Genomic DNA, 25,714 nt, shown 5'->3' with positions numbered 1-25,714 from the left:
ATCTTTTCCAGGAAGTGACTGGTGAATTCTCTCAGTTTCTATTTTACCTTCTGCTTCTAGAATCTCAGGGCAATTTTTCTGTATTATTTCTTGAAAAATGAAGTCCAGGTTCTTTTCATGATCATGGCTTTCATATAGGTATATAATTTTTAATTTATTTCTTCTGGATTTGTTTTCGGGTTCAGTTGTTTTTCCAATGAAATATTTCAAATTTTTCTTCTAATTTCTAGCTTTCTTTGAAAGAGTTTTATTTCTTCTTGCTTTCTTGCAAAGTCATCACCTTCCTTTAGTTCCATTTTGCATTTGAAGGAGTTATTTTCTTCATAAACGTTTTTTATCTCCTTTTCCAGATGGCCAATTCTGGTTTTTGAGGCATTCTTCTCCTCATTTGCCTTTCATTTTGATTTTTCCATTAGGCCTAGACTGGTTTTTAACATATTATTTTCTTCAATATTTTTGTATATCTTTCACCAAGCTTTTGATTGGTTATCATGAGATTTTTGCATCGCTCTCATTTCTCCTCTAAATTTTTCCTCCATCTTCCTTAATTATTTTTCAGTCTTTGAGCTCATCAATAGTTTGAGCCCATTTTCTATTTCTGTTGGAGGATTTGGATATGGAAGCTTTGATTTTCTTGTCATCTGAGTATGTGTTTTTGATTTTCTATGAGACTAGAGTAATTCTCTATGGTCAGAGTCTTCTTTCTCTGTTGTTTGCTCATTTCCTCAGCTCAAGCCTATTATACAGCACTTCCAAGGTTTAGGGATTTTTTGGGGGGTGGACACTCCAATAGGACCTTTATTCTTCCAAGACCTTATGCTCTCTTGCTTGTGCTTTGATATACCCTAGAGCTGTAAAGAGGGGTCCTGCTTGGCTATCTTAATGTAGAAGCCTGAACTGCAACCTGAATCTGAGTGTAGGGAAACAGCAAAGTCCTACATGGAGGGATAGCATAGAAATCTCTGTGGTCTTCCCTGACCCCCTTATTGTCTGGTGGTGCAGGCAGCTTTCTCCATATTCTCACTGCAGGTTTTGTAACTGGTGCTCCCTCACTCCACACTCATTGTGATATAGTAGAATTATCTCCCCACTCTTTCAAGCTGTTCTGGGACTGTGCTGTGACTGGAGATATTTCCAAATCCTGGTCCTGGTGAAACACACCTTTCCCATGGAAATTCCAAATTATCTTGGACTGTGAAAATGTATCACTCAGTCTTTCTCAATTTTGGCTAGAGCCATAATTTGTTGGCTTTTATAGTGTTTTTGGGGGAAGGAGTTTCTAGACAATGCTGCCTTCACTCCTCCATCTTGGCTCCACCCCCAAAAACTCTCTTGAGCTTATTTTCCATTTGTTGGATGGGCTGTAAATTTTGGGGTAAATATTTCTCAAAGCAATGTCATCATTTCCTCCTTGCAGAAATCTTATTATTCAACTACCCCAAGATTTAATTTCGTCCTACTAAAAATGTTTGATGGTTTACTTTTCTTGAAATACATGTTCAAAGGACATAACTTGGTTTCTTAGACATTTACTATGTTCCCTTTATAGTATTAGCTGCTATTCAATGGCTAAAGCTCTACAATGATCACAAATTTATTAAAGCATTTTTTCAACCCCCATACCCTGTGGGATTATGAGAAAACTCTAAAATATTTCCTATGATAAAATCCATCCTTGTTTTTCCTTAGTCTTTTATAACATAAAACTATCATAAATGAAAGTACATAAATTATTAACTCTTTAATCTTTTTAGAACTTGATTTCCATCTGAATGTTGGCTGTTGAACTTGGACTTTATCTTACCATATGCAATCTATGGTGTTTATCTAAATCAGTGAATTCTAAATATTTTTTAACATTCTATATCCCATCTGCAAATTTTTGAACTTGCTCTCAATATATGCACATTTACTTATTTTTAAATTATCTACATATATAACTATACTAACAATTATGGCCATTATAAATTTTTACAAAGAAAGTGAAATTATAGAAGGGGAATATATATATATATATATATATATATATATATATATATATATATATATATAATAGGAAGTCATCAAATTTCAATGAGGATAGTAACATGGTCAAACCTGTGCTTTAGAAAAACTTCTTTTTTTAACTGTGAAGAATAGTTTGGATAGGGAGAACCTTAAGAAAGAGTCATCATTTAGGAGCTATTGTGTTAGCCCAAGCAAGAGATAACAAGGCACTGCATAGTAGTGTAGTGGCTATATGAGTAAATACAAGGATGCTGTAGAGAAAAAATGGCAAGATATGCTCTTATAATGTAATGAGATTCAGTCACATCTGCTTCTGTTTGACCTTTTTAAGTTATTCTGACCCATTGAAATATTCACTGGCCATTATGTTGCCTCAGCTAAGTATTGATTTTTGAATCAAGGTATGGGTAAACTGATTGAATGGAACTATTGAGAAAAGGTATAGGTTAGATTGAACTGTCTTGAGTAATAAGGGAATATCGAATAACGTTTTGTTAGTGTGTTTAAGCCAAGCATAGAATTGATTATGTCAGAGAGGGTGGCATAAGATCAATCTTTCCACCCCCTTATTGACTAGACAAAATCGCTTGATTCACATATTCCTCTTATTTATCCCAAGAGTCCCTGGTTCTCATTTTGGAAACAAATGATAAAAATTTTAGGACTTTGCCTATTATATCTTCCACACTGACTGATATAAGAAATCTATTCTATTATGAACCTGGTTGCAATGGTTTGGAACAAAACTGAGTCATGTTGAGAAAATTAAAATTTGACTCAATTTGAAATTTCAGTAATATTGAATTTGTCTGAGTTTCATGGAGTTGTCATAATACCCATGAAACTTTTAAAAGCCGTTCCTTAACAAAATAATCATTTGATTGCCCATTAAGAGACAGGAATTTTAAAAGGAGAATAATAATTTATTTTGGAACTTTTTTCTGAGATATTTGTGAACATGAAGATGAAATATCTACCATCAACTATTTTAAAAATTAGTTTAGACTTCAAGAAACAGTCAGATTTGTATCTATTGATTTGGAAGCAATACACATAGAGGTGATAAGTAATGGCAATGAGAACAATTCAGACTACTTAGAAAGCAAGTATAAAAGAGAAGAAAAAGATTTAGGAGAACACTTTATGAGTGATTCAACTTCTCTGCCTTAGCTGTTCATGACTGCTACACCCTTAAATTCCACACCTTCCTTCTTGCTGATTTCTTTAAATTATTGAAAGTCTAACTCAAGTGAAAACCCCTCATAATCCAAATAGACCTTTGTCAGTACAATTTAATTTATTCTCCCAAGAACTTACAACTCATTTCATTTTATTCTTCCCTAATATATATAATGTTTTTGATTACAGTTGTATGTATTCTTATAGTATCCACCTATTTGACTTCAATAATTATTTCTCCTTTAGGATCTAATAGAGTGTTCTGCAAATAGTTGGTACTTGATGAATAAAGGATAGGAGTATAATTTAAAAACTAGAAGGGATCTTAGAGATCATTGAGCTCCTCTTTCTAAGTAGGAAAAACTAAGGATTAGAGAAAATAGATGTTAGTAAATGTCATGAAGAGCAAAGATCTGAATCCAGAACTTGAGGGTATAGGCATGTTCCCCTTAGGAATAAATACACAAATTAATTTGAAGACTCTTAGGGACTCTTAAATAGAATATTTGCTAGATAGAAAATAAAATAAATAAGCCCCCTTTATGATTGTTACATTTGTGAAGATGCAAGAAGACCTAAATTGCTAAATATAAAATATAAAAGCTCCAAATTAAAATCTATATTATGAACATTAAAATTTTAGGTATACTTGCCATAATACAATGCTTCATCTTTTCTAGAGTGTAGGTTGTGAGTATGAGTCTCAGTGATGAATTTCTATTGTATTTTTAAATTTCGATATATGCACACAAGCAGCACACAAGTGAATTTAATTTTCTGCAGACTAAAAGATGTCATGGTATGTAATTTTCATTTCCAAATTGAAAGATTGGGATATTTGATTTGAGAATGTAAATAGAATTTTTAAATATGTGTTAATATATTTTAATTGCTTCAAGGAGTTTTTTAGATGATTTTTCTTGGGTTCTCTAAATATACTATTATATCATCTGCAAAGAGTGAAAATTTTGCTTCATCATTGCTAATTCTGATTCCTTCAGTGGCTTTTTCTTCTCTTATTGCTACAGGTAGCATTTGTAATACTATATTGATTAGTAATAGTGATAATGGGTATCCCTGTTTCACCATTGATTTTATTGGAAATGTCTGAGTTTATTCCCATTATATAAAATATTTGTTGGCAGGTTTAGATAGATATTCTAGACTTTCTAGAGATTTAAATAGAAATGGATCTTGTATTTTATCAAAGGTTTCTTCAGTATCTATTGAGATAATCATATGATTTCTGTTGGTTTTGCTATTGCTATGTCTAATTATGTTGTTTTTCCCTAATGTTGAATCATCCCTGCCTACCTGATATAAATCCTGCCAGATCATGGTATACTATCCTAGTAATAACTTGCTGTAGTCTCATTGCTAAAATTTTATTTAATATTTTTTGCATCAATATTCATTAGGCATATTGGTCTATAATTTTCTTTGTCTGTTCTGGTTCTACCTCTCCTGTTTTTTTAAATAGTTTAAATAGTTTAAATAGTTTATATAGAATTAATTGTTCCTTAAATGTTTGATGGGATTCACTTTTAAATCCATCTGGACCTGGTGACTTCTTCTTAGGGGTTTTATTGATGTTTTCTTTAATTTCTTGTTCTGAAATGGGGTTATTTAAATGATTTATTTCCTCTTCTGTCAATCTGGGAAATTTTTATTTTTGAAAATATTCTTACATTTCACTTAGATTATCCAACTTATTGACATACAGTTTCGCAAAGTACCTCCAAATTATCCCTTTAATTTCCTCCTCATTGGTGGTTAGTTCACCCTTTTCATTGTTGACACTGATAATTTGGTTATCTTCTTTCTTTTCTTTAAATCACTTTAACCAAAGTTTTGTCTATTTTATTAGATTTTTCATAAAACAAACTCTTAATTTTATTTATGAAATCAATGGTTTTCTTGTTTTCAAATGTTTTAATCTCTTCCTTAATTTTGAGAATTTTTAATTTATTATTTAGTTGAGGATCTTTAATTTGTTTTTTTTCCTAGTTTTTTAATTGCATACCCAATCCATTGATCTCCTCTTCTTCTATTTTATTTATATAGACATTTAGAGATAAAATGTTCCCCCTCAAAACTGCCTTCGCTGCATCCCATAAACTCTGGTATGATATCTCATTATTGTCATTTTCTTCAATATAATTATTGAAAAATTTTATTTTTTGTGAATTGATACACCCATTATTTAATATAAAGTTATTTAATTTCCAATTAATCTTGGTTTATCTTTCCATGACCCTTTATTACATGTAGTTTTTAATGCATCATGTTCTGAAAGTATATTCATTTTTTCTGCCTTTTTGCTTTTGATTATAAGGTTTTGATGCCATACTACATGATCAATTTTGGTATCAGTGCCATGTACTGCTGAGAAAAAGTTATATTCTATTCCCATTAAGTTTTCCTCCAGAGGTCTATCATATTTAAGTTTTTAAAGATTTCGTTCAACTTCTTAACTTCCTTCTTATTTATTTTGTTGTGAGATTTATTTAGGTCAGAGAGAGGGAGATTAAGGTCTCCTATTATTAAAGTTTTGCTGTCTATATCTCCTTGTAATTCACTCAGCTTTTCCTTAGGAATTTGGATGCTATACCTCTAGGTGTATGCATGTTTAGTTATAATATAGCTTCATTACCATTAAGAAGGAAGTTTCCTTCCTTATTTTTTTGAATGAGATTGATTTTTGGTTTTATTTTATCTGAGATTAGGATTATTATTACTGATTTATTTTTACTTCAGCTGAGGCATAATATATTTTGCTCCAACTTTTTACCTTTACCCTGCTTCAAATATGTTTCTTGTAAACAACATATTGTAGGATTCTGCTTTTTAATCTATTCTGTTATCTGCTTTTGTTTTATGGGTCAGTTCATGCCATTTACATTTAAGATTAATAATTCTATATTTCCCTCTTAATTTCCCCTTTGACTTTTCTTTTAAAAATTTTAATTTTAGTTTATTTTCACATATAACTTTACCTTCTCTTTTATCAGTTCTTCCCTTATCTTTCCCTTTCCTGGTTCCTCCCCCCGCTGCCCTGTAGATTAGGGTAGATTTTTAAAGTGGATGGATCTTATTCCCTCTCTTGGCTAAATCTATTGGATAGAATTTACTCAGAATTCACATTCTCCCTTCTTTTCCTCTAAAATTATAAATCTTTTTTCCTCTTCCCTTGGTGTTCTTTATCACTCTAGTCCTATAAATCAGGTATCATCAATCACAGTTTGATTATTTGCTTGATAAGCTCACATTATTATCAAGGTATTATCACAAACATCAAGGTATCAATCACATATTGCTTGCTTCCTTGATAAGCAACATTGTCTCAAATTACATCAAATTATAATTATAATTATTTTTTACCTTACCGCATTTTCAAGTAGCTTTCAAATACAAACAATACTCCTCAAGATCCAAGGTATCATCCAAGCCATATCTTTCTTGTACTATTTATACCCCTTCTGCAGGCTTATTTTCTCTCACACTTTACCTCCTCACATCCCCACCCAGTGTATTCAACCCCTTGTTAATGAAGTAAAGCCTGTTCTCTCTCCCTGCTTACCCCACCTCCTCACTCAGCATGCCTGACCCCTTGTTAAATGGAACATGACCTATTTTCTCTCACACTTGATACCCCACTCCCCACCTAAGATAATTAACCCCTTTTTAAGAGAAACACTGGTTAAGTCAAACCCTGATCTAATTAACTGCAAGAATCCTAAAGATCTTGAACTCCTCTGAGGCTCTGAGGGTCTTACCTGAAAACTTTACAAATGACTGTAAGTTACAGGAGACAATGACTCAGGAGCATCTTGCTTATTAGGCTCTCATTAAACAAAGTGCTAAGCACAGTAGAACTAAAATGCGCTGACTTCTGGCCAAGATGGCAGAGAGAAGACAGGACCTGTGCTAAGGTGTCCTGGTCTTCCCTCATATATAATATAAAACAAACCACTTAAAAGAAATTCAATAGACAAAATGCATAAAAGAAGCTGGAAGAAGAACATTTTCCAAAAGGACTGTCTACGGGGAACATGAGTGAGCCAGGGCCATAGAGCAGAGAGCCAGCAGGGGTAGGATGAGAGCCAGACTAAACCTAAGATCAACCACAGAGTCTTTGGTGGGGGGATCTGGGTTTGAGGCTGCAGAGTCTTTGGCCATGGGAGTGGAGGTCAGGGGTGTCCCATCAGGGCTAGAGGGTGGATTGCAGAACAGAGTTCCAATGTGTTGATGGACATTGATCCACTTGGCTCAGCTGGTCTGAAAGACCCTGGACTCCATACTTTCATTTCAGCAGATTACATTTTCCACAACAAACACAGACACAGCCCCCACCCCACCCCTCAGTCTCAGGCTTGGGCAGCAGAGCTCATTCAACTGAATAGGGAGATTAACCTTCTTGCCCATGGCTCAGCCCACATTGTTCAAGATAAAAGTATCCAGTAGCCCCACCCATTCCCTCCATGTCCAGTGAGAAAGCCTCAAATCAAGGTCACAGACATGCCAGAGAAAGAAACCAACACTCTTACTGGCCCAACCACTAGGAGCTACTAAGCCAAATGAATAAATTTTCTAGCACTCCCTTCTGCCAGGCCCATTTGGAGTTTTAAAACACAGTGAGCAAAGTCTCTAGGAATCTTAATAACAAACTTCTGTGAACCAGGCCGGCCCCCAATGCAAGAGCTTAGGAAAAAGAAGAAAGACCAGCATAAAGAGGATCCATAGAAAACTATTTAGAAGATAAAGACCCTAACTAAGAGAGATCTAGAACTTCTGAGGGGAAATATGATTTGGTCTCCAACCCAAAAAGACTTCCTTAAAGAAATCAGGGAGGAGTTTAAAAAGTAACTGTAAAATTTGGGAAAAGAAACCCAAAAGAAAATCAACACCTTGCAAATGAAGAAAAAAACCTTGGAAAATACAACTGGACAAATAAAAAAAGAAAACCTTTCTCTCAAAAACCCAAGTGATCAAATGCAAAAAAAGAAAATGTTCTCTCAAAACCTCAATTGGACAAATGGGAAACTACTTCAAAAATAGAATTAGTCAATTAAAAAAGGAGTTTCAAAAGGTAAAGGAAGAAAATTCTTCTCTTAAAAAAGAGTGGAGTCTGGAAACTAATGACTTAATGAGATGATAAGGATCTGTTTCACAAAACCAAAAAAAAATAGAAGAAAATGTAAAAGGTTTCATTGGCACAAAAACCACCGACCTTGAGAACAGAGCCCAGAGGGACAATTTAACAATCATTAGACTCTCTGAAAATATTGAAGAGAAAAAAAAGCCTGTACTTAATATTACAGGATTTAGTGATGTAAAATTGCCCTAGAATCCTGAAACCAAAAGGCAAAATAGTTATTGAAAGAATGCATCGATCCCCTCCTGAAAGAGATCCCAAAATGAAAACATCAAGGAATATTGGTGTTCAAATTCAGGCACTATCAGATGAAAGCGAAAATCCTGCAAGCAGCCAGAAAGAAACAATTTAGATATCATGGAGTCACAGTAAGGATTACACAGGACCTGGTTGCATCAACATTAAGGGATCAAAGGTCCTGAAATGAGATATTTCAAACAGCAAGGGATTTTGGAATGAAGCAAAACTGAGCCTTCTCTTCCAGGGGAAGATGAACATTTAAAAAAATTGGAGACTTCAAAATTTTCATGATGAAAAGTCCAGAGCTAAATATAAAATTTGAACTTCAAAGAGGATAAGCAAAGTGATACAAGAAAAGATAAAAAAAGGTAAAGGAAAAAAACTGCTCTCAAATAAGGTGAACCTGGCTATATCCCCACTTGGGCTAAAGATTCTCATAATTCTTTAGAATTCCAACTTTATTAGAGAGAATATACCTAGCCAGAAATAATGAACTCGTGACTTAACTGTGACACTGATAGAATAATTTAAAAACAATATCTCCTTAAAAAAGGAGGAGAAAAGAGATGAGAGGATGAAGGAGATTGAATGGGGTAAATCAAATTACATAAAGAAGTACAAAGGACCTATTGCAATAGAGGGGAAGAAGGGAGGCGGTAAGAACTGCCTGAATCTTATTCTCATCAAATTTGGCTTAAAATTAACATGCACAAACTTAGTTAAGTTAAGAAACATATCTTACCTATCAAATATTAAAAAAGGAAAAGGGGAGGGGATAGGAAAAGAGGAACTAACAGAAGGATGGGGAAAAAGAAGGGAAAAAGAGAAAGGGAAGGATATAAGAGGGCAAATAAAGAGAAGGTGGTGGTTCAGAAACAAATACTGGGGAATATGTATAAAGTGAAAAAATGGGAAAATACAAACAGAGGGAATATAGCATGGAGGACAATAAAATAATTATTGTATTATTAGTATATTAGTAATTATAACTTTGAATGTGAATGGGATAAATTCTCCCATAAAACTTAAGTGAATAACATAGTGGATTAAAGACCAACATCCTACAATATATTGCTTACAAGAAAGTCGTTTGGGGGCCAGAGCCAAGATGGTGACAGGAGAAAAGACTCTCTTAGGTGCTCTCTCAAAAATATTTCAAAAGTCTTAAAATTATGACTCTAACTAAAATTTCAAGAGACAGAAAGATCCATTGAGGGAATTCTCTAGCCCAAGGTAACCTGGAAAATAGTGGGAAGGCTCTGTTCCATGGGGTTGGAGGGGTGGCAATATGCCAGAACAAGGGAGCTTCAGCCTTCTAGGAACAGCCCCAGTGTGGCTGCAAACCCCAGCTCCTGGCAACAGAAGCAGTTTTCCTGACCTGCTACCCCAGGGAGCACAAAGAACAACTTGTAAAATTAGCAGGATGACCTCTGCCAGAGCAGGTGCAAAGCTCATGCCAGCATGACACTCCTCGGTGCAGCCACTGCTCTCCGTATAGCCCATATCCCAACAAACAGAGGTAGGCCTATGGAGCCGCCCAACAAGAGCCACCAAGAAGCTGCTCCCTGAATTGCTCAACATGTGGAAGGAGACTGCCAAGGTTTTTCCTTTGTCCCTGGGACAGGACTCTGGGTCTTTGACCACATACAGATCCTAGTCACAGTTTAAAGCGCCAGAGGGGTGAGCTTGTGGGCATTTGACAGACCAGGACAGCAGTCAGAGCCTCACATACTGAGGGCCTTGTAGGGGTAGTTCAATAATACTCACAATTTCAGGAAGTGCCCCAAAACTAGACACAGGTTGGAGAAATGAGTAAACAGAAAACAAAGAACCTATTGATAGAAAATCACTTTGGTACCATGGACCAAAATACCCAATCTGAAAATGAGAAATTCCAGCTTTTGCATCTAAAGACTCCAAGAAATATAGAAATTGGGCTCAGAATAAGACAGAGATTTTAAACAAATTGAAAATCAAATAAGGGAAGTAGAAGAAAAATTGGGAAAAGAAATGAGAGAGATGCAGATAAAACATGAAAATGAAGCCAGCAGCTTCGTCAAGGAGATCCAAAAAAGTACTGAAGAAAATATCATATTAAAAATCAGTTTAGGGCAAATGGATAGAACATTTCAAATGAATAGAAAAGTTATTGAGGAGAAAAATGTTTTTAAAAGCAGAATAGACTAGATGGAAAGGAGATAAGAAAGCTCTCCGAGGAAAACAAATCTTTCAGATGTAGAATGGACCTAAATGAAGCTGATGACTTTGTGAGAAATCAAGACAATAATTCACCTAAAGAATGAAAAACTAGAAGAAAATGTGAAATATCTCATTGAAAAAAATATGGAAACCAGATTCAGGAAAGATAATTTAAAATTATTGGGCGACCTGAAAGTCATCATTAGAAAAAGAGCCTTGACCTAATTTTTAAAGAACTTCTACAGGAAAATTGCCCTCATATCCTAGAAACAGGGGGCAAAATAGAAATTGAGAGAATCCATCAATCTCCCCTAGAAAGAGATCCAAAAACAACAACCCCAGGATTGTTATAGCCAAGTTCAACAACTTCCAAGTTAAAGAGAAAATATTATAAGCCACTAGAAGGAAACAACTCAAATATCATGGAGCTACAGCCAGGATTACCCAAGACTTAGCAACAACTACTTTAAGGTCTTGTAGGGTTTGGGATCTAATATTCTGGAAGGCAAAAGAGCTTGGAATGCAATTGAGAATCAACTATCCAGCAAAGCTGAACATCATCTTCCAAAAGAAAACATGGACTTTCAATGAAACAAGGAATTTCAAATGTTCCTGTTGAAATGACCAGATTTAAACAGAAAGTTTGATCTTCAAGTACAGGATTCAGGTGAAGCATAAAGAGAGTGGATGAGAGGGGTAAATAATAAGGGATGTAATGATAATGAACTGTGTGTTTTCCTTCATGTAAATATGATATTGATAATATTCATATGAACCTTCTCATTTAATAGAACAGATAGAAGGAGCTTTTATAAATGAGCCACAGGAAAGAGGTGAATTTGAAGATATATTATATTGTAAAAATGGAGTCAGTGGGTGAAAGGGAAAAAGACTGGGAGTAAGAGAAAGGAGATGTAGAAAAGGCTGTTATTTCATGTAATTTTTGCAATGGTAAGGAAGAGGAGAAGGTGGGGGGAATGAGGGAGTCTTCATTCTCATTGGAAATGGTTCTGGAGAGGAAACAACATACACAATCAGTAGGATATCAACATATAGATGAAAAAGGAGAGAAGTGGAATGGGGGAGGGGAGGTGGAAAGTGGGTGATAAAGGAGAGGGTGGAGCATAGGAGAGGATAGTCAGATATAACACATAAGAATAAATAGATTGTTCCATAGAATAATAAGCAGTATCTATCTGAAACCATCAAAAAGCATTATATGCAATGGGGATAAGCCAGAGTCATTCCCAATAAAATCAAGGGTTGAAAGAAGGATTCCCATTATCACCACTAAAATTCAATATTGTATTAGATATGTTAACTTCACCAATAAGAGAAGAAAGAGAAATTCAAGGAATTAGAATTGGGAAGCAAGAGACAAACTCTCACTCTTTGCAGATGACATGAAGGTATACCTATAGAATACCCCCAAATCATCTAAAAACTACTAGAAACAATTAGCAACTTTAGCATAGTCACAGGATTTAAAATAACTCCTCATAAATCTTCAACATTTCTATATATGACCAGCAAGAGCTAGAAAGAGAAATCCCATTCAAAGTAACTTCTGATAATATAAAATACTTGGGAGTCTACCTGCCAAGGCAGACTCAGAAACTATGTGAAAACAATTGCAAAACACTTTTCACACAAATAAAATCAGATTTAAATAACCGGGTAAATATCAACTGTTCATGCATTTTTAATATAATGAAAATGGCAATTCTGTCTAATTTAAACTTCTTATTTAGTGTCCTATCAATCAAAATTCTAAAAACATTACTTAAATAAATCAGATTAAAAATAAGTAAATTCATATGGAGCAGTAAAAAGTCAAGAATTTCCAGGGATTTATTGAAAAGAAAGTGCAAAAAGAAGGTGGCTTAGTTCTTCCAGATCTAAAATTACATTATGAAGTCATCAAAACTGTCTGGTATTGGCTAAGAAACAGAGTGGTATATCAATGCAATAGATTAGGTGCAAAAAAGATAGCAGGAAATGATTATGGTAATCTTCTGTTGGATAAACCCACAGAATCCAGCTTTTGGGATAAAAACTCTCTCTTCAATAAAAACTATGGGAAAAAATGGAAGTTAGTATGGCTGAAACTTGGATTAGACCAACATCTCACACCCTGTACCAAGATAAGATCAAAATGGATTCAGACAATGTTATAAGCAACTTAGGAGACAAAAGAATAATTTACCTGTCAGATCTATGGAAAGTGAGCAGTTTATGACCAAGAAAAAGATGGAGAAGTTTATTAAAAACTAACTAGATAATTTTGATTACATTAAATTAAAAAGTTTTTGCACAGACAAACCCACTATAACCAAGATCAAAAGAAATGTAGTAAATTAGGAAGCAATTTTATAGCTACTATTTCTGACAAAAGACTCATTTCTGAAAAATATATAGAGATCTGAGTCAAATTTATTAAAAAAAAAACCAAGCCATTCTCCAATTGACTAATGGTCAAAGGATATGCAGAGGCAATTTATAGATGAAGAAATCAAAGAGATCCATAGTCATATGAAAAATTACTATAAATCATTAGTTAGTAGAGAAATGCAAACTAAAGCATCTCTAAGGTACTACCTCACACCTCTCAGACTGGCCAATATGACCAGAAAGGAAGGCATGTGAGAAATATAGGACATTAATACATTGTTGGTGGATCTGTGAACTCATTCAATATTTCTGGAAATTAATTTGGAATTACACCCAAAGGGCAATAAATATCTGCATTCCCTTTGATCCAACAATACTACTACTTTGTTTAAACCCTGAAGAGATCATGAAAAAGGATAAACATCTCTTGCACAAAAATGTTCATAGCAACTCTTATTTGTAGTTTCAAAGAATTGGAAATTGAGTGAATGGCTGAACAAATTGTGGTATATGTATGTTATGCAACACTAATGTTCTATTAGAAACCAGGAGGTATGTGAATTCAGAGAAGCCTGCAAGAATTTGCATGAACTGCAAGATGAATAGAACCAGAAAAGCATTGTACACCATAACAGCAACATGGGGTTGATGATCAATCTTAATGGCTTTTCTCATTCCATCAGTGCAACAGTCAGGGATAATTTTGAGATATATTTGATGGAGAATACCATCTGCATCTAGAGAAAGAAATGTGGTGGTTGAACAAAGACCAAAAAAATATTACCTTTAATTTAAAAAAAAAACATGTTAACTTATGTAATTTTGCTCTCTCTCTTACATTTTATTTTTTTCTTTAATGATCTAACCTCTCTGAACACATTCAATATTGATCAATGCATAGAATGGAAATAATGTAAAGACTAACAGACTGCCTTCTGTTGGGGGGGGCAGAGGGAAGTGAAATTAGGGTAAAAATTGTGAAATTTAATAATAAATAAATTAAGAATCACAACATAAATAAATACATAAATGATAAAACATAGCGAGCTTTCCAATTTCAACTTTACAATTATAGACATGTTCTTAATCATGTGTATATAGACTTAAATTATAGATTTAAAATGAAGACAACTGGAATGGACTTAGGAGAAGGTCTAAGTCTGTTTTAATCACTCTGACCATATTGACAAAGGAAATAAAACGTCATTCAAACTAAAAAAAAAGAATTAAAGTAGGTCAAAGGATAATGAGGCATGTAACTTTTAAATTAACATATCTGCTTTCCTTCAGCCCTTTTTGTTTCTAACATATGATGTCATCTTAGACCTCTTCAATGGAGAGACATGACCCAACTATACCCATACCCTTTAAGTTCATTCTCTTCAATTATTTCTCTATCTTTTTTGGTTGTTTTTGCAAGGCAATTGGTAAGTGACTTGCACAAGGTCACAAAGCTAGATAATTATTAAGTTTCTGAGGTCACAATTGAACTCAGTTCTTCCTAAATTCAGGGTGGCTGCTCTAATCCACTGCACCATCTAGCTGCCCCTCATTCTTTTCAATTATATTAACCCTTTAATTATCTTAAGAGAAGTAAACTTCTAAAGAATTATAAGTATTATATCTTCCCTTTTAGGGTTGTATAGAATTTGATGATACTTACCAACATTTGTTTTGTTTTGTTTTGTTTTTCTTCCTCTTTTCATTTAGTTTTTTTCATATACCTCTTGAGTCATATATTTGGTGATTGAATTCTCTGTTCAGTTTTGGTCTTTGTCTCAGGAAATTCTGCAAGTCCTCAATTTGTTGAACATCCATCTTTTTCCCTGACAGTAAATATTGAATTTTGCAGTGTAGTAAATTCTGTGTTGTAATCCCAGGTCCTTTGTTCTCTGATATATTGGATTACAAGTCTTCCTATCCTTTAATTTTGAGGCTGATGGGTCCTCTGTGAGTCTAATTGTGTTTGCTTTGTATTTGAATTGTTTTCTTTCTGCTGCTTGCAACATTCTCTCCTTTATCTGAGAGTATTGGAATTTGACTATAACAGGTTTTGGAGTTTTTATCCTGGGGTCTCTTCCTGGAGCGGTTCTGTGGATGTTTTCAATTATCACATTGTTTTCTTGTTCTAGTAGATTTGGAGAGTTTTCCCTTATAATTTCATGCATGATGTTTTCCAGGTTCTTTTTTTTTTTTTTTTGATCTAGGCTTTCTAGTAGTCTGATGACTCATAGATTGTCTCTCTTGGATCTATTTTCCAGGTCATTCACTTTCCCTGGAAGGTATTTTACATTTTCTTCTGTTTTTTCAAACTTTTATTCTGTTTGATAGAATATTGTAGTCTTGTAGATTCATTGGTTTTCTACTTGTTCAATTCTAATTTTTAGGGTTTTATTTTCTTCAATTAGATTATTTTTTTTTCCTTTTCCATTTGGTTATTTTTACTTTTCATGGAGTTGATTTCTTTGGTCAATTTTTCATAATTTTCTTGCACAACTCTCATTTATTTTTCCATTTTTTCTTCTTCCTCTCTTTTTTGGTTTTTGTTTTTAGATTTTTCAAGGCAACGGGGTTAAGTGGCTTGGCCAAGGCCACATGGTTAGGTAAATATTAATTTTCTGAGGTCGGATTTGAACCCAGGTACTCCTGACTCCGAGGCTGGTTCTCTATCCACTGTGCCACCTAGCTGCCCTCTTCTTTGTTTTTTAATTTTTTTTAAACTTTTGTTTTTGAGTCCAATTTATAGACTATTTTGGTACTTCCCCTTCAAGTGTTTTTTTCATTGCTTTCTTCTTCACACATGGCACTGTTATTTTTGTCTATAATTTTCTATAGTGAGTGTTCTTTTAACTCTTGCTAAGCTTTGCTGTTTCAGCTCTGCCCCAGGTTTATAGGGAGCATAGATCCAAGCTTCTTTTCCCCCTGGGCTTAGGGTCTAATCTGTGGTTTGTAATTGGCCAAGATGTTATTTATGCAGTTCAGGCCTTGCCTTTGCAGAGGTTATTTTCCCTTAATTATGTCCAGGTTCTGACCTAGCAGTGTTTATTCCTGACCCAGTCCTGTCTCTTATCCCAGTTTTCCCAGGGTTCAGCCTTTGTTTAGGGTTGGGATCCTCCCTGCTTACTTGCTCTCTAGCTGTGGAGACCTTTGCTGTTGTTAAGCTGGTGGATTGCACTGTGGCTAAAAGCCTCTTCCTGACTCTCCCCACTCTCCTGTCTCCTCAGCTTTACTTCCTCTTTTTCCCCAGAGAGACAGCCTTCACTGAAGATTCTCCACAATGTCTACAGTTGAAAACTTCTTTGAATCTTCTCTTTTTCTTGGGGGGGGGGCGGGGATCTGTGTGAATGTCAGAGTATGAGGCTTCATTTGTATTTGATGTTAGCTTTATACCTCCATCAATGGCTCTGCCCCGGAAGTAATAATAAATTTTCGTGAGGAAATGCATGCATGCTTGGAGAAACCACAATTTTCTTTGCTTCCTTCTACCTACAACCATACCTAATTTTTTGCATTTTTGCAAAAAATCTTCAACTCAGTTCCATTATCATCAAATTTCTAAACTTCAGTGATAAGGAAAAATTTTTGATACTGTGAGTAGAAAGATATTATTTATATAAAAATAGCAATTTGAATCTCAGAAGATTTTTTATAAAGAATATGGAATAATAAGAAGATGGAATATATATTTTCTAAAATCCTTAATCATAGCATCAGTTTCCCAGCAAATCTAAACGTTTTTTAAAAGTAAAAGATAACTTAGAAATAACAGTCCAGGAAACCCAGTTTCAAAAGAATTTTTGAATTAGCATTAAAAATAAATAGCTAGAGCAATCAAGAAAACCTTAGAGAAAACATGAAGAATTAAACTGGTCACTAGAAATTAAAAACAAAAGGCAAATAAACAAAAGAGAACGAACACCCTTGGATTTTGGTAAACCTTGGAAAAAGAATTTCTGAAAAAATTCAGTATTTTGTATAGTTGATATTTTTGAACTACAATTATTTAGTTATCTCATTGGAATAAGCACAAGATGACAAAGTTAAAAAAACCTATTGTGTTATATTGTTAAATTGCTGGGCAAGAAGAATGCACTAGTATTAAAAAGCTGATCTTATAATTAAGAAGGCTAGATTTCAAATTCAACCATAGTCAGTCACTAAACAGGATTTCTATTATGTTCTGGGACTACAGACAAAGACAAAAGATTGTCCCTGATCTCATGAACTCAAAGTCAAATGGATGAAAAAATGTGAAATCAATTATGGAAAAAAACACCCAAATAGGATAGTTTGGAGATAATAGACAGAAGGAAGGTACTAGCATTAAGGGTTGACAAAAAATGCTTTCTGTATAAATTTATCTTTTATGAAATTTATTTTGAATGAAGATAGGGAATATAAAAGGTAGAAATGAGAAGTTTTGCAGTTGATCATATTATGAACTAAAGAAAAGTGAAATAAATCCAGGGCAGAAACTTTGAGGACATTAAGAATTATTGAATTTGATCAGAATGGATATTCAATGAAAGATACTATGTATAATAAGTTAGACAGGTAGGATGAGAATCAGGAGGGAGAAATGGCAGGAAAAATCAGCAATGAGAAGATCAAGAAGAGTGTGTCTGATATTATCAAGGTTTCAGAGTGGTCACAAGGATGAAGAATTAAGAAAAGATCCTTAGATTTAGCAATTAAAAGATCATTGGTAAATTTTGGAGAGAACAGTTTTGGTTGAATCAGGATAGAAACAAGGCTACAAAGAGCTGCCAAGACAGAGAAGAAGAAATGGAGGAACTTATTTTAGATGGCCTTCTCACAAACCGGGGAGAGATATCAGATAATAATAAGCATGAACAGAAGGATTAAGGAAGAGGGATTTTATTGTCTTGGTTTTTTGTGGGATGAGGGAAAATTAGGTATGGTTGTAGGTAGAAGGAAGCGACCAATAGAAAGGAATAGACTGAAGGTTGGTGAGTGCATAGGAATAAAGGCACTTTAATGTAGAAAATGGTAAAGAATGGATTGATGTATATGTAGAAGGACTGACCCTGACAAGGAGAGGGGTCAATTCTTCATTTGAAAAGGCCAAACAGAAGCTAATATTTTATCTGACAGTCAGAGGGGACCACTGGAATTTACTGAAAGGGAGAATGACATTTTTCAGATCTTTGATTTAAGAATATCATGTTTGATTAGCAGCTTTGAAAAAGTTACGAGTTTTAAAATAAACCCACATCAATTATCAGCATTTCCTCATATTATCAACAAAAAAAACAGCAGCAAGAAATGGAACAGAAATTTCATTTAAAATAACTGTAGGCAACAGTAAGTTCCTAAGACAAAGTTAGATACTATCTGAATGAAATTAAAAAGCACTATTCACCCTAATAAAATCAAATCTAAATAATTGAACAAATTTCATTTACACCTGGGTAAGTTGAGCTAATATAATAAAAATGACATTTCTATTTAAATTAAATTACTTATTCAGGGCATACCAATCTAACTATGCAAAATTATTTATTGCACTAGAAAAATGGTAACAAAATTCATTTGGATGAACAAAAGTTCAAGACTACCAAAAATAATTTATGAAAAATGCAAAAAGGTGGCCTATCTAAACCAAATCCAAAATTTTACATATATAGGTATTACCTATATATGAAAGAGCAGTCATCAGAATTGTTTGGTACTTGCTAAGAAATAGTGAATATTAATTTCAGATTTTCCTTTGAATATTTCCTCTCCATCACTTTCTATGTCTAATTATCCATACAATACTGCAATGAATTGAACTCTTAAAAATGAAAAAAAAATCTTATCTATTCTACTATCCATTAACATTAATGCCATTCTTGGTCAAAAATTTGTCTTTTCACCTTTTACATGTATCACTAAATTTGCCTTCTGAGCTAATAAAATTCTGAATATCAAAGAATAGAAAAAATTATTATCAAGTGCAAAAATTGTTATCTAAATACAAATTTCATTAATAATTGTTTACTCATTACTAGTAGGATACTCAGTCACAAATGGATAGAAGGAAATATGATTCAATGCCACTGTTGAATCTTGGTTTCCTTCTAGTTCTGAGAAATGAAGACTCTCATAAATATGCAAATCAAGAAATTGACTCTGTCCTAAAGTTCCAACCAACTTGAAGTGGCCCATGTTGTTTAAGAGTTGGTGACATTTTGTGTTAAAGTAGGAAAGTGAAGTGTTATACAAATGCACCAACATGGGGTGAGGAGGCTCCCAGCAACTTGTATAAACTAGTCATGAGTGTGTTAGAATGTTAGCAGTGTGATTGAAGAAGAGAGAAATTTTGCATCAGTGTAATTTAATATAAATACAAGTGTTCCACTTGTGTCAAGTGTTATACTTAGAAACGTCTTCCATTTATTTCTACTTCTGCTTCCCTGCCTCTACTCCTTCCTTTATGGTAAGGGAACTCATCCAAATAGCCTCCATCACCTGATTCTTCATCTCCATGACTCTAGTGTCTCCCTTCTACATTCATTTCTCACAGAGGTGATGAAATGATTTTCCTTGTGTCTAATCATGTTATGCTCCTGGTCAAAAAGATTCCCTGGCTCCCTATTGGTTTTAGAATTAAGTTACTTCATTATCTACCTTTACATATTTATTTCATAGTAAATTGTTTCCATAAATTCCTTTTTTCTCTTGGGAATTTCTTTCTATATAAGAAATGCAGGGTACGAAATTATTCATTTTGGATGGAATTCAAAAGTTCTTTATGTAGCTAAGAGATTTAAAATGATTGCAATTTGACCTAGATCATTTTGCCCATGATTAATCTATATGTTGAGAATATGCCTCATAATTTTCAGTGACTTCCTTAAAAAAATCCAAGTAATTAATTTGGTTTTTACAATGTGGCCAGGGGGAAAAATTCATTTTTTTCCTGGTATAAGTCAATTTGTTAAGATTCTATTCACTAAGCCCAGGTCTCCCTCTTATCTGTAAACAGCCAAAGCAACAATTTCTACAGGATTCCTAATTTGATACAAGAATAAAAGTTATTTTATATGCCAAAAATTGTTCCATTTGCTTTTATTTATTAACTTTTGTCATTTTGAATCCGTGTTGAGGGAGGGTAATAATTTTTTTCCCTTCCTTTTCAGACATTCAGTCAAGTCTGATTCAATGTGACCCCATGCATAATAATGTCCCTGGAGTTTTCTTGGCAATGATATTGGAAAAGTTTGCCATTCTCTTTGCCAATGCATTTCCATTTTTCCATGAAGTAACTGAGATAAATTGGAGAAGTGACTTGCCCAGAGTCACAGTACTAATAAATGTATGAGGATGAATTTGAACTCAGATCTCCCTGTCTTCAGGTTTGGTGCTCTATCCATTTCACTTTTAGATAATAATCATTAAGAAGACTTGGTGAATGAGATAGGCAAGTAGGTCATCAACTGAGGTTCATTACTTTGGAATGAAAATATCAAGCTAGTGATCTGTACTATTAAACTCAGGTTTCAGAGTAACTGACATTCCTTTCTTACACTTTCTTCTTTTGTTTTATTGTCATCTAATTTATTTAACTTAAAAGTAGAGTATATCATGCAGAATTCCAGACTGGATGAATTTTAAACTGGAATTAGAGTTGCCAAGAGAAATAGTCTTAGAAAGAAAAAGCAGTCTTAGTGATGTAACAATATCATTCAGATGGCAGAAAGTGAAGAGGATTTAAGTGTAAGGGGATAATAGACAGAGTATGTGGCCATGAGGAGTTCATCCTGAGAGTCATTGAGACCTGGGACAACAGGAATGTCCATACCAGAGTGCTCTGAAATCAGGAAGGAGCTCTGGCCCTTCTCTCTCTTTGTTCCCCTGCCTTTCATCCTTATCTTGTTGAATATTCTCAGGAAGGACCTTTTGTCCTTATCTCTCTGCCTTTCATCCTCTTCTTGTTCAAGTGTCCCAGGAAGGAGTTCTTGTACTTATCTCTCTACCTTTCATCTTTATCTTGTTGAAGATTCCACATTTTTCCAGGATACAGACATTTTGTGGCATGCCCTTTATACTTTCACAGGCCTGGAGATGAGGAATGCAGATACAAGGGGACTAGGCTTATATATACCCTTATTTCAACTATGTGAGCAGAGATGTAGCATATACCTGCAATAAACTCCTTGCTTATCTCTCACTGGCTGACTTTCATCATTCAACATGTGGGACATGTCCAGTGGAGCTCCCTGAAGAGTTGTGTGAATTAGACTCAGACCCAGCTGCCCAGAGTGGACTGCAACACTTAAGAAGCCTTCTTCCTTTTTTAAAAAAAACCATTTCTTTATTTTTGAATTTAACAATTTTTACCAAATCTTGCTTCCCTTCCCCATTCCCCACAAAAGGCAGTCTTTTAGTCTTTACACAATTTCAATACTATACATTGATCTCAATTGAATGTGTTGAAAGAGAAAGCATATTCTTAAGAAAAAAAATAAGAGATAGCAAGAATACATATTAGGATAACTTTTTGTTTTTTGTTTTTGTTTTAAATTAAAGGCAATAGTCTTTGGTCTTGAAATCAAACTCCACAAATCTTTCTCTGGATATGGATGGTATTCTCTATCACAGATACCCCCAAATTGTCCCTGATTGTTGCATTTATGAAAGGAGCAAGTCCCTTAAAATTGATCATCAACTGCATGTTGCTGTTATGGTGTGCAGTTTTATTCTGGTTCTGCTCATCTCATTCAGCATTAGGTCATGCAAATCCCTCCAGGCTTCTCTGAATTCACATACCTCCTGATTTCTAATAGAACAATAGTGTTTCATAACATAGATATACCACAATTTGTTAAGCCTTTCCCCAATTGATGGACATTCACTCAATTTCCAATTCTTTGAAACAACAAATAGAGCTGCTATGACTATTTTTGGTGCAAGTGATATTTTTACCCTTTTTCTTGATCTCTTCAGGATATAGACCCAGTAGTAGTATTGCTGAATCAAAAGGTATGGAAATTTGTATTGCCATTTGGGTGTAATTCCAAATAGCTCTCCAGAAGATTTGGAGGAGTTCACAGCTCCACCAACAATGAATTAGTGTCCTAGATTTCCCACATCCATTCCAACATTGATCATTGCCCTTTCTGGTCATATTGAACAGTCTGAGTGGTGTGAGGGGGTACCTTAGAGATGCTTTAATTTGCTTTTTTCTAATAATTAATGATTTAGAGCAATTTTTCATATGACTATGGATTGTTTTGATCTCTTCATCTGTATATTGCTTCCTCATATCCTTTAACCATTTGTCAATTGGAGAATGGTTTGTTATTTCTAAATTAAAATCTGTTCTCTATATATTTTAGAAATGAGTCCTTTGTCAGAAATGCTGCATATTTCTTTTGATCTTGGATAGAGTGGTTTTGTATCTGAAAAAGCTTTTTAATTTAATGTAATCAAAATTATCTAGTTTGTTTTTAATAAGCTTCCCCATCTTTTCCTTGGTCATAAACTTCTCCTTTTCCATAGATCTGATAGATAAACTATTCCTTGATCTCCTAGTATGCTTATTTTCATATATATACCTTCACCTTTTCTTTTATCAGTTCCTTCTTCTCTCCTCTTCCCTTTCCCTTTATGGGAGAATTCATCTCATTCACTTTCAAATTTGTAATTACTAACTCTTTATTGTCCTCCATGCTATCTTTCCTCTGTTTACATTTTTCCCCTTTTTGCACTTTATCCCCCAGTGTCTTGTTTCTGAATTCTGAATACCACCACCTTCAGTATATATGCCCCCTTGTATACAAATTTCCTCCCCATACTTTCCCCTTTCCCTTTGCCCCTTCTTCCTTATGTTAGTTCCTCTTTTCTTCTCCCTCTCCCTTTTATCATTTTATATTGAAAGCTAAGATAAGTTTCCTAACTTAATTGAGTGTGTGTATGTTAACTTTAGGCCTAATCTGATGAGAGTAAGATTCAGGTGGTTTTCATCACCTCCTTTCTTCCTCTCTATTGCAATAGGTTCTTTGTAGCACTTTATGTAATGTGATTCACCCCATTCATTCTCCTTCATCCTCCCATCTCATTGCAGTTACTCCCTCTTTTTCATTTTTTTCTTTTTTTTTAGGTTTTTGAAGGCAAATGGGGTTAAGTGGCTTGCCCAAGGCCACACAGCTAGGTAATTATTAAGTGTCTGAGGCCAGATTTGAACCCAGGTACTCCTAACTCCAGAGGCAGTACTCTATCCACTGTGCCACCTAGCTGCTCCTGTCACCCTCTTTTTAAGGAGATATTGTTTTTAAATCATTCTTTCAGCATCACAGATAAGTAATGATTTTCTTCACTTCTGGTGTGGTATATTCTGTCTAACAGAATTACAATTCCCAGGAGCTATGAGAATCTTTCTCCTGGGTGGGGATATAACCAGTATCATCTTTTTAGATAGCAGTATTTTCTTTACCTTTTTTTTAGTTTTCCATGTATCTCTTGAGTCTCCTCCTTTATGTACAAATTTTCTATTTAGTATTGGTCTTTTCATTAGGAAGAGAAGGAAGCCTTCTATTTTGTTAAATGTCCATCTTTTCCTCATAAGAGAAGGTTCAGGTTTGTTTTTGTTTTTTTAGATTTTTGCTAGGCAATGGGGTTAGGTGGCTTGTCCAAGGCCACACAGCTAGGTAATTATTAAATGTCTTATGCCAGATTTGAATTCAGGTACTCCTGACTCCAGGGCCATTGGTCTATATACTGTGCCTCCTAGCCACCCCAAAGGTTCAATTTTGCCAGATAGTGAATGCCTGGCTGCATTCCAAGCTCCCTTGCTCTTTGAATATCTCATTCCTGGCCCTTCAATCCTTTAATGTTGATGCAACCATGTCCTGAGTAATCCTTACTGTATCTCCTTGGCATCTAAATTCTTTCTTTCTGGCTGCTTATAGGATTTTCACTTTTATCTGATAGTCCTGGGATTTGGCCACAAGTTCCTTGGTATTTTCATTTGGGATCCCTTTCTGGATGGGATGAACATATTCTTTCAGAAACTATTTTGCCTTCCGGTTCCATGATAAGAGGACAGTTTTCCAATGCTGTAATATCAAGTCCAGGCTTTTATTTCTCTTCAATGTTTTCAGGAAGCCCAGTGATTCTTAGGTTGTTTCTTCTTGTTGTATTCTCAAGGTCAGTGGTTTGCTAATGAAGTATTTCCTATTTTCTTCCATTTTTTTCAATTTTTTTTGATTTTAACAGATTCTTGTTGTATCATGAAAATAGTAGTTTCCACAGATTCCATTCTTTTTTAGAGAAGAATTTTCTTCATTTATCTTCAGCAAATCTTTTTCAAATTGTTCAATTCTATTTTTGAAGGAGTTTTCTAATTTCCCTAGTGTAGTTTTGAAAGAATTCTTTTCTTTTTGTATTTGTTCAATTGTATTTTCCAAGGATTTTCTTTCTTGTCATGAAATGTTAATTTTCTCTTAAGCTTTTTTCCCAATTTTTTTCAGTTAATTTTTAAGCTATTTAATGATTTCTTCTGGGGAGTCTTTCTGGGCTGGAGACCAATTCATATTTTCCTCAGAAGTCCATTCTCTCTCTGAGGCAGGGTCTTTAGTTTTTAGATAGTTTTCTATGGACCCCACTTACAACTGGCCTTTCTTCATTTTCCTAGGATTTTGTATTGGGGGTGGGGCTGGTTCATAGATGTTTGAGTTTCAAATCCCTGTAGGCCTTGCTCACTGGATTAGTAACTTCAATTAGCTGGCAACTAGGAGTTGCTGGTTGCTTTCTCTGGAGTGTCTGTGGACTTTATTTGAGTCCCTTTTCCTAGGACTGGTGATGGTGAGGGGTTGGCAACAGGGCCTGAATTGTCTTTGAACAATGTGGACTGTGCCCTGGAGGCAAGAATGTTAACCTCACTTTAAGCTAAGAAAGCTCAGCTACCCACACCTGAGTCTGGTGTGTGTGGGGGGGGAGGGGCTGTTACTGTGTGGATCACAAGAACAATATGTCAGAGGTAGCATTAGAAGCCAGGTCTTACTCATTTCAGGTTGAATAACTTGCTCAGGATCACAAGAACACTATGTCAGAAGTAGGAGTAGATGGCAGATCTTCGTCATTTTATTTATTTTTTGTTATTTTTTTTTGCAAGGGAAACAGGGTTAAGTAGCTTGCCCAAGGCCACACAGCTTGGTAATTATTAAATGTCTGAGAATGGATTTGAACACAGGTACTCCTGACTCCAGGGCCGGTGTTTTATCCACTACGCCACCTAGCCACTCATGATCTTCCTAATTTTAGATCAGCTTTCTATCCGTTAGGCCTTACTGCTTCCATACATTTCTAATTGATAGAAAATTTCCTTTTACAGCAAATCCAAATATTGCCATCTTCACTATCTAAGCATTTTTGCTGAATCTGATCTAAGGCCAAGAAGAACAAGTTCAATTCCTCTTCCAAATGACTTCCTTTAAATAACTGCAACTTGTAGTTTTGTCCTCCTTTGCATCTGTTCTTCACCAGGCTCCAGTTCCTTATTATTTGTCATGATTTCTAGTCTTCTCTTAACTCGAG

This window comes from Macrotis lagotis, chromosome 1 (assembly GCF_037893015.1).
Source record: "Macrotis lagotis isolate mMagLag1 chromosome 1, bilby.v1.9.chrom.fasta, whole genome shotgun sequence".
NCBI classification, from domain to species: domain Eukaryota; kingdom Metazoa; phylum Chordata; class Mammalia; order Peramelemorphia; family Peramelidae; genus Macrotis; species Macrotis lagotis.
This window is presented reverse-complemented; position numbering follows the sequence as displayed.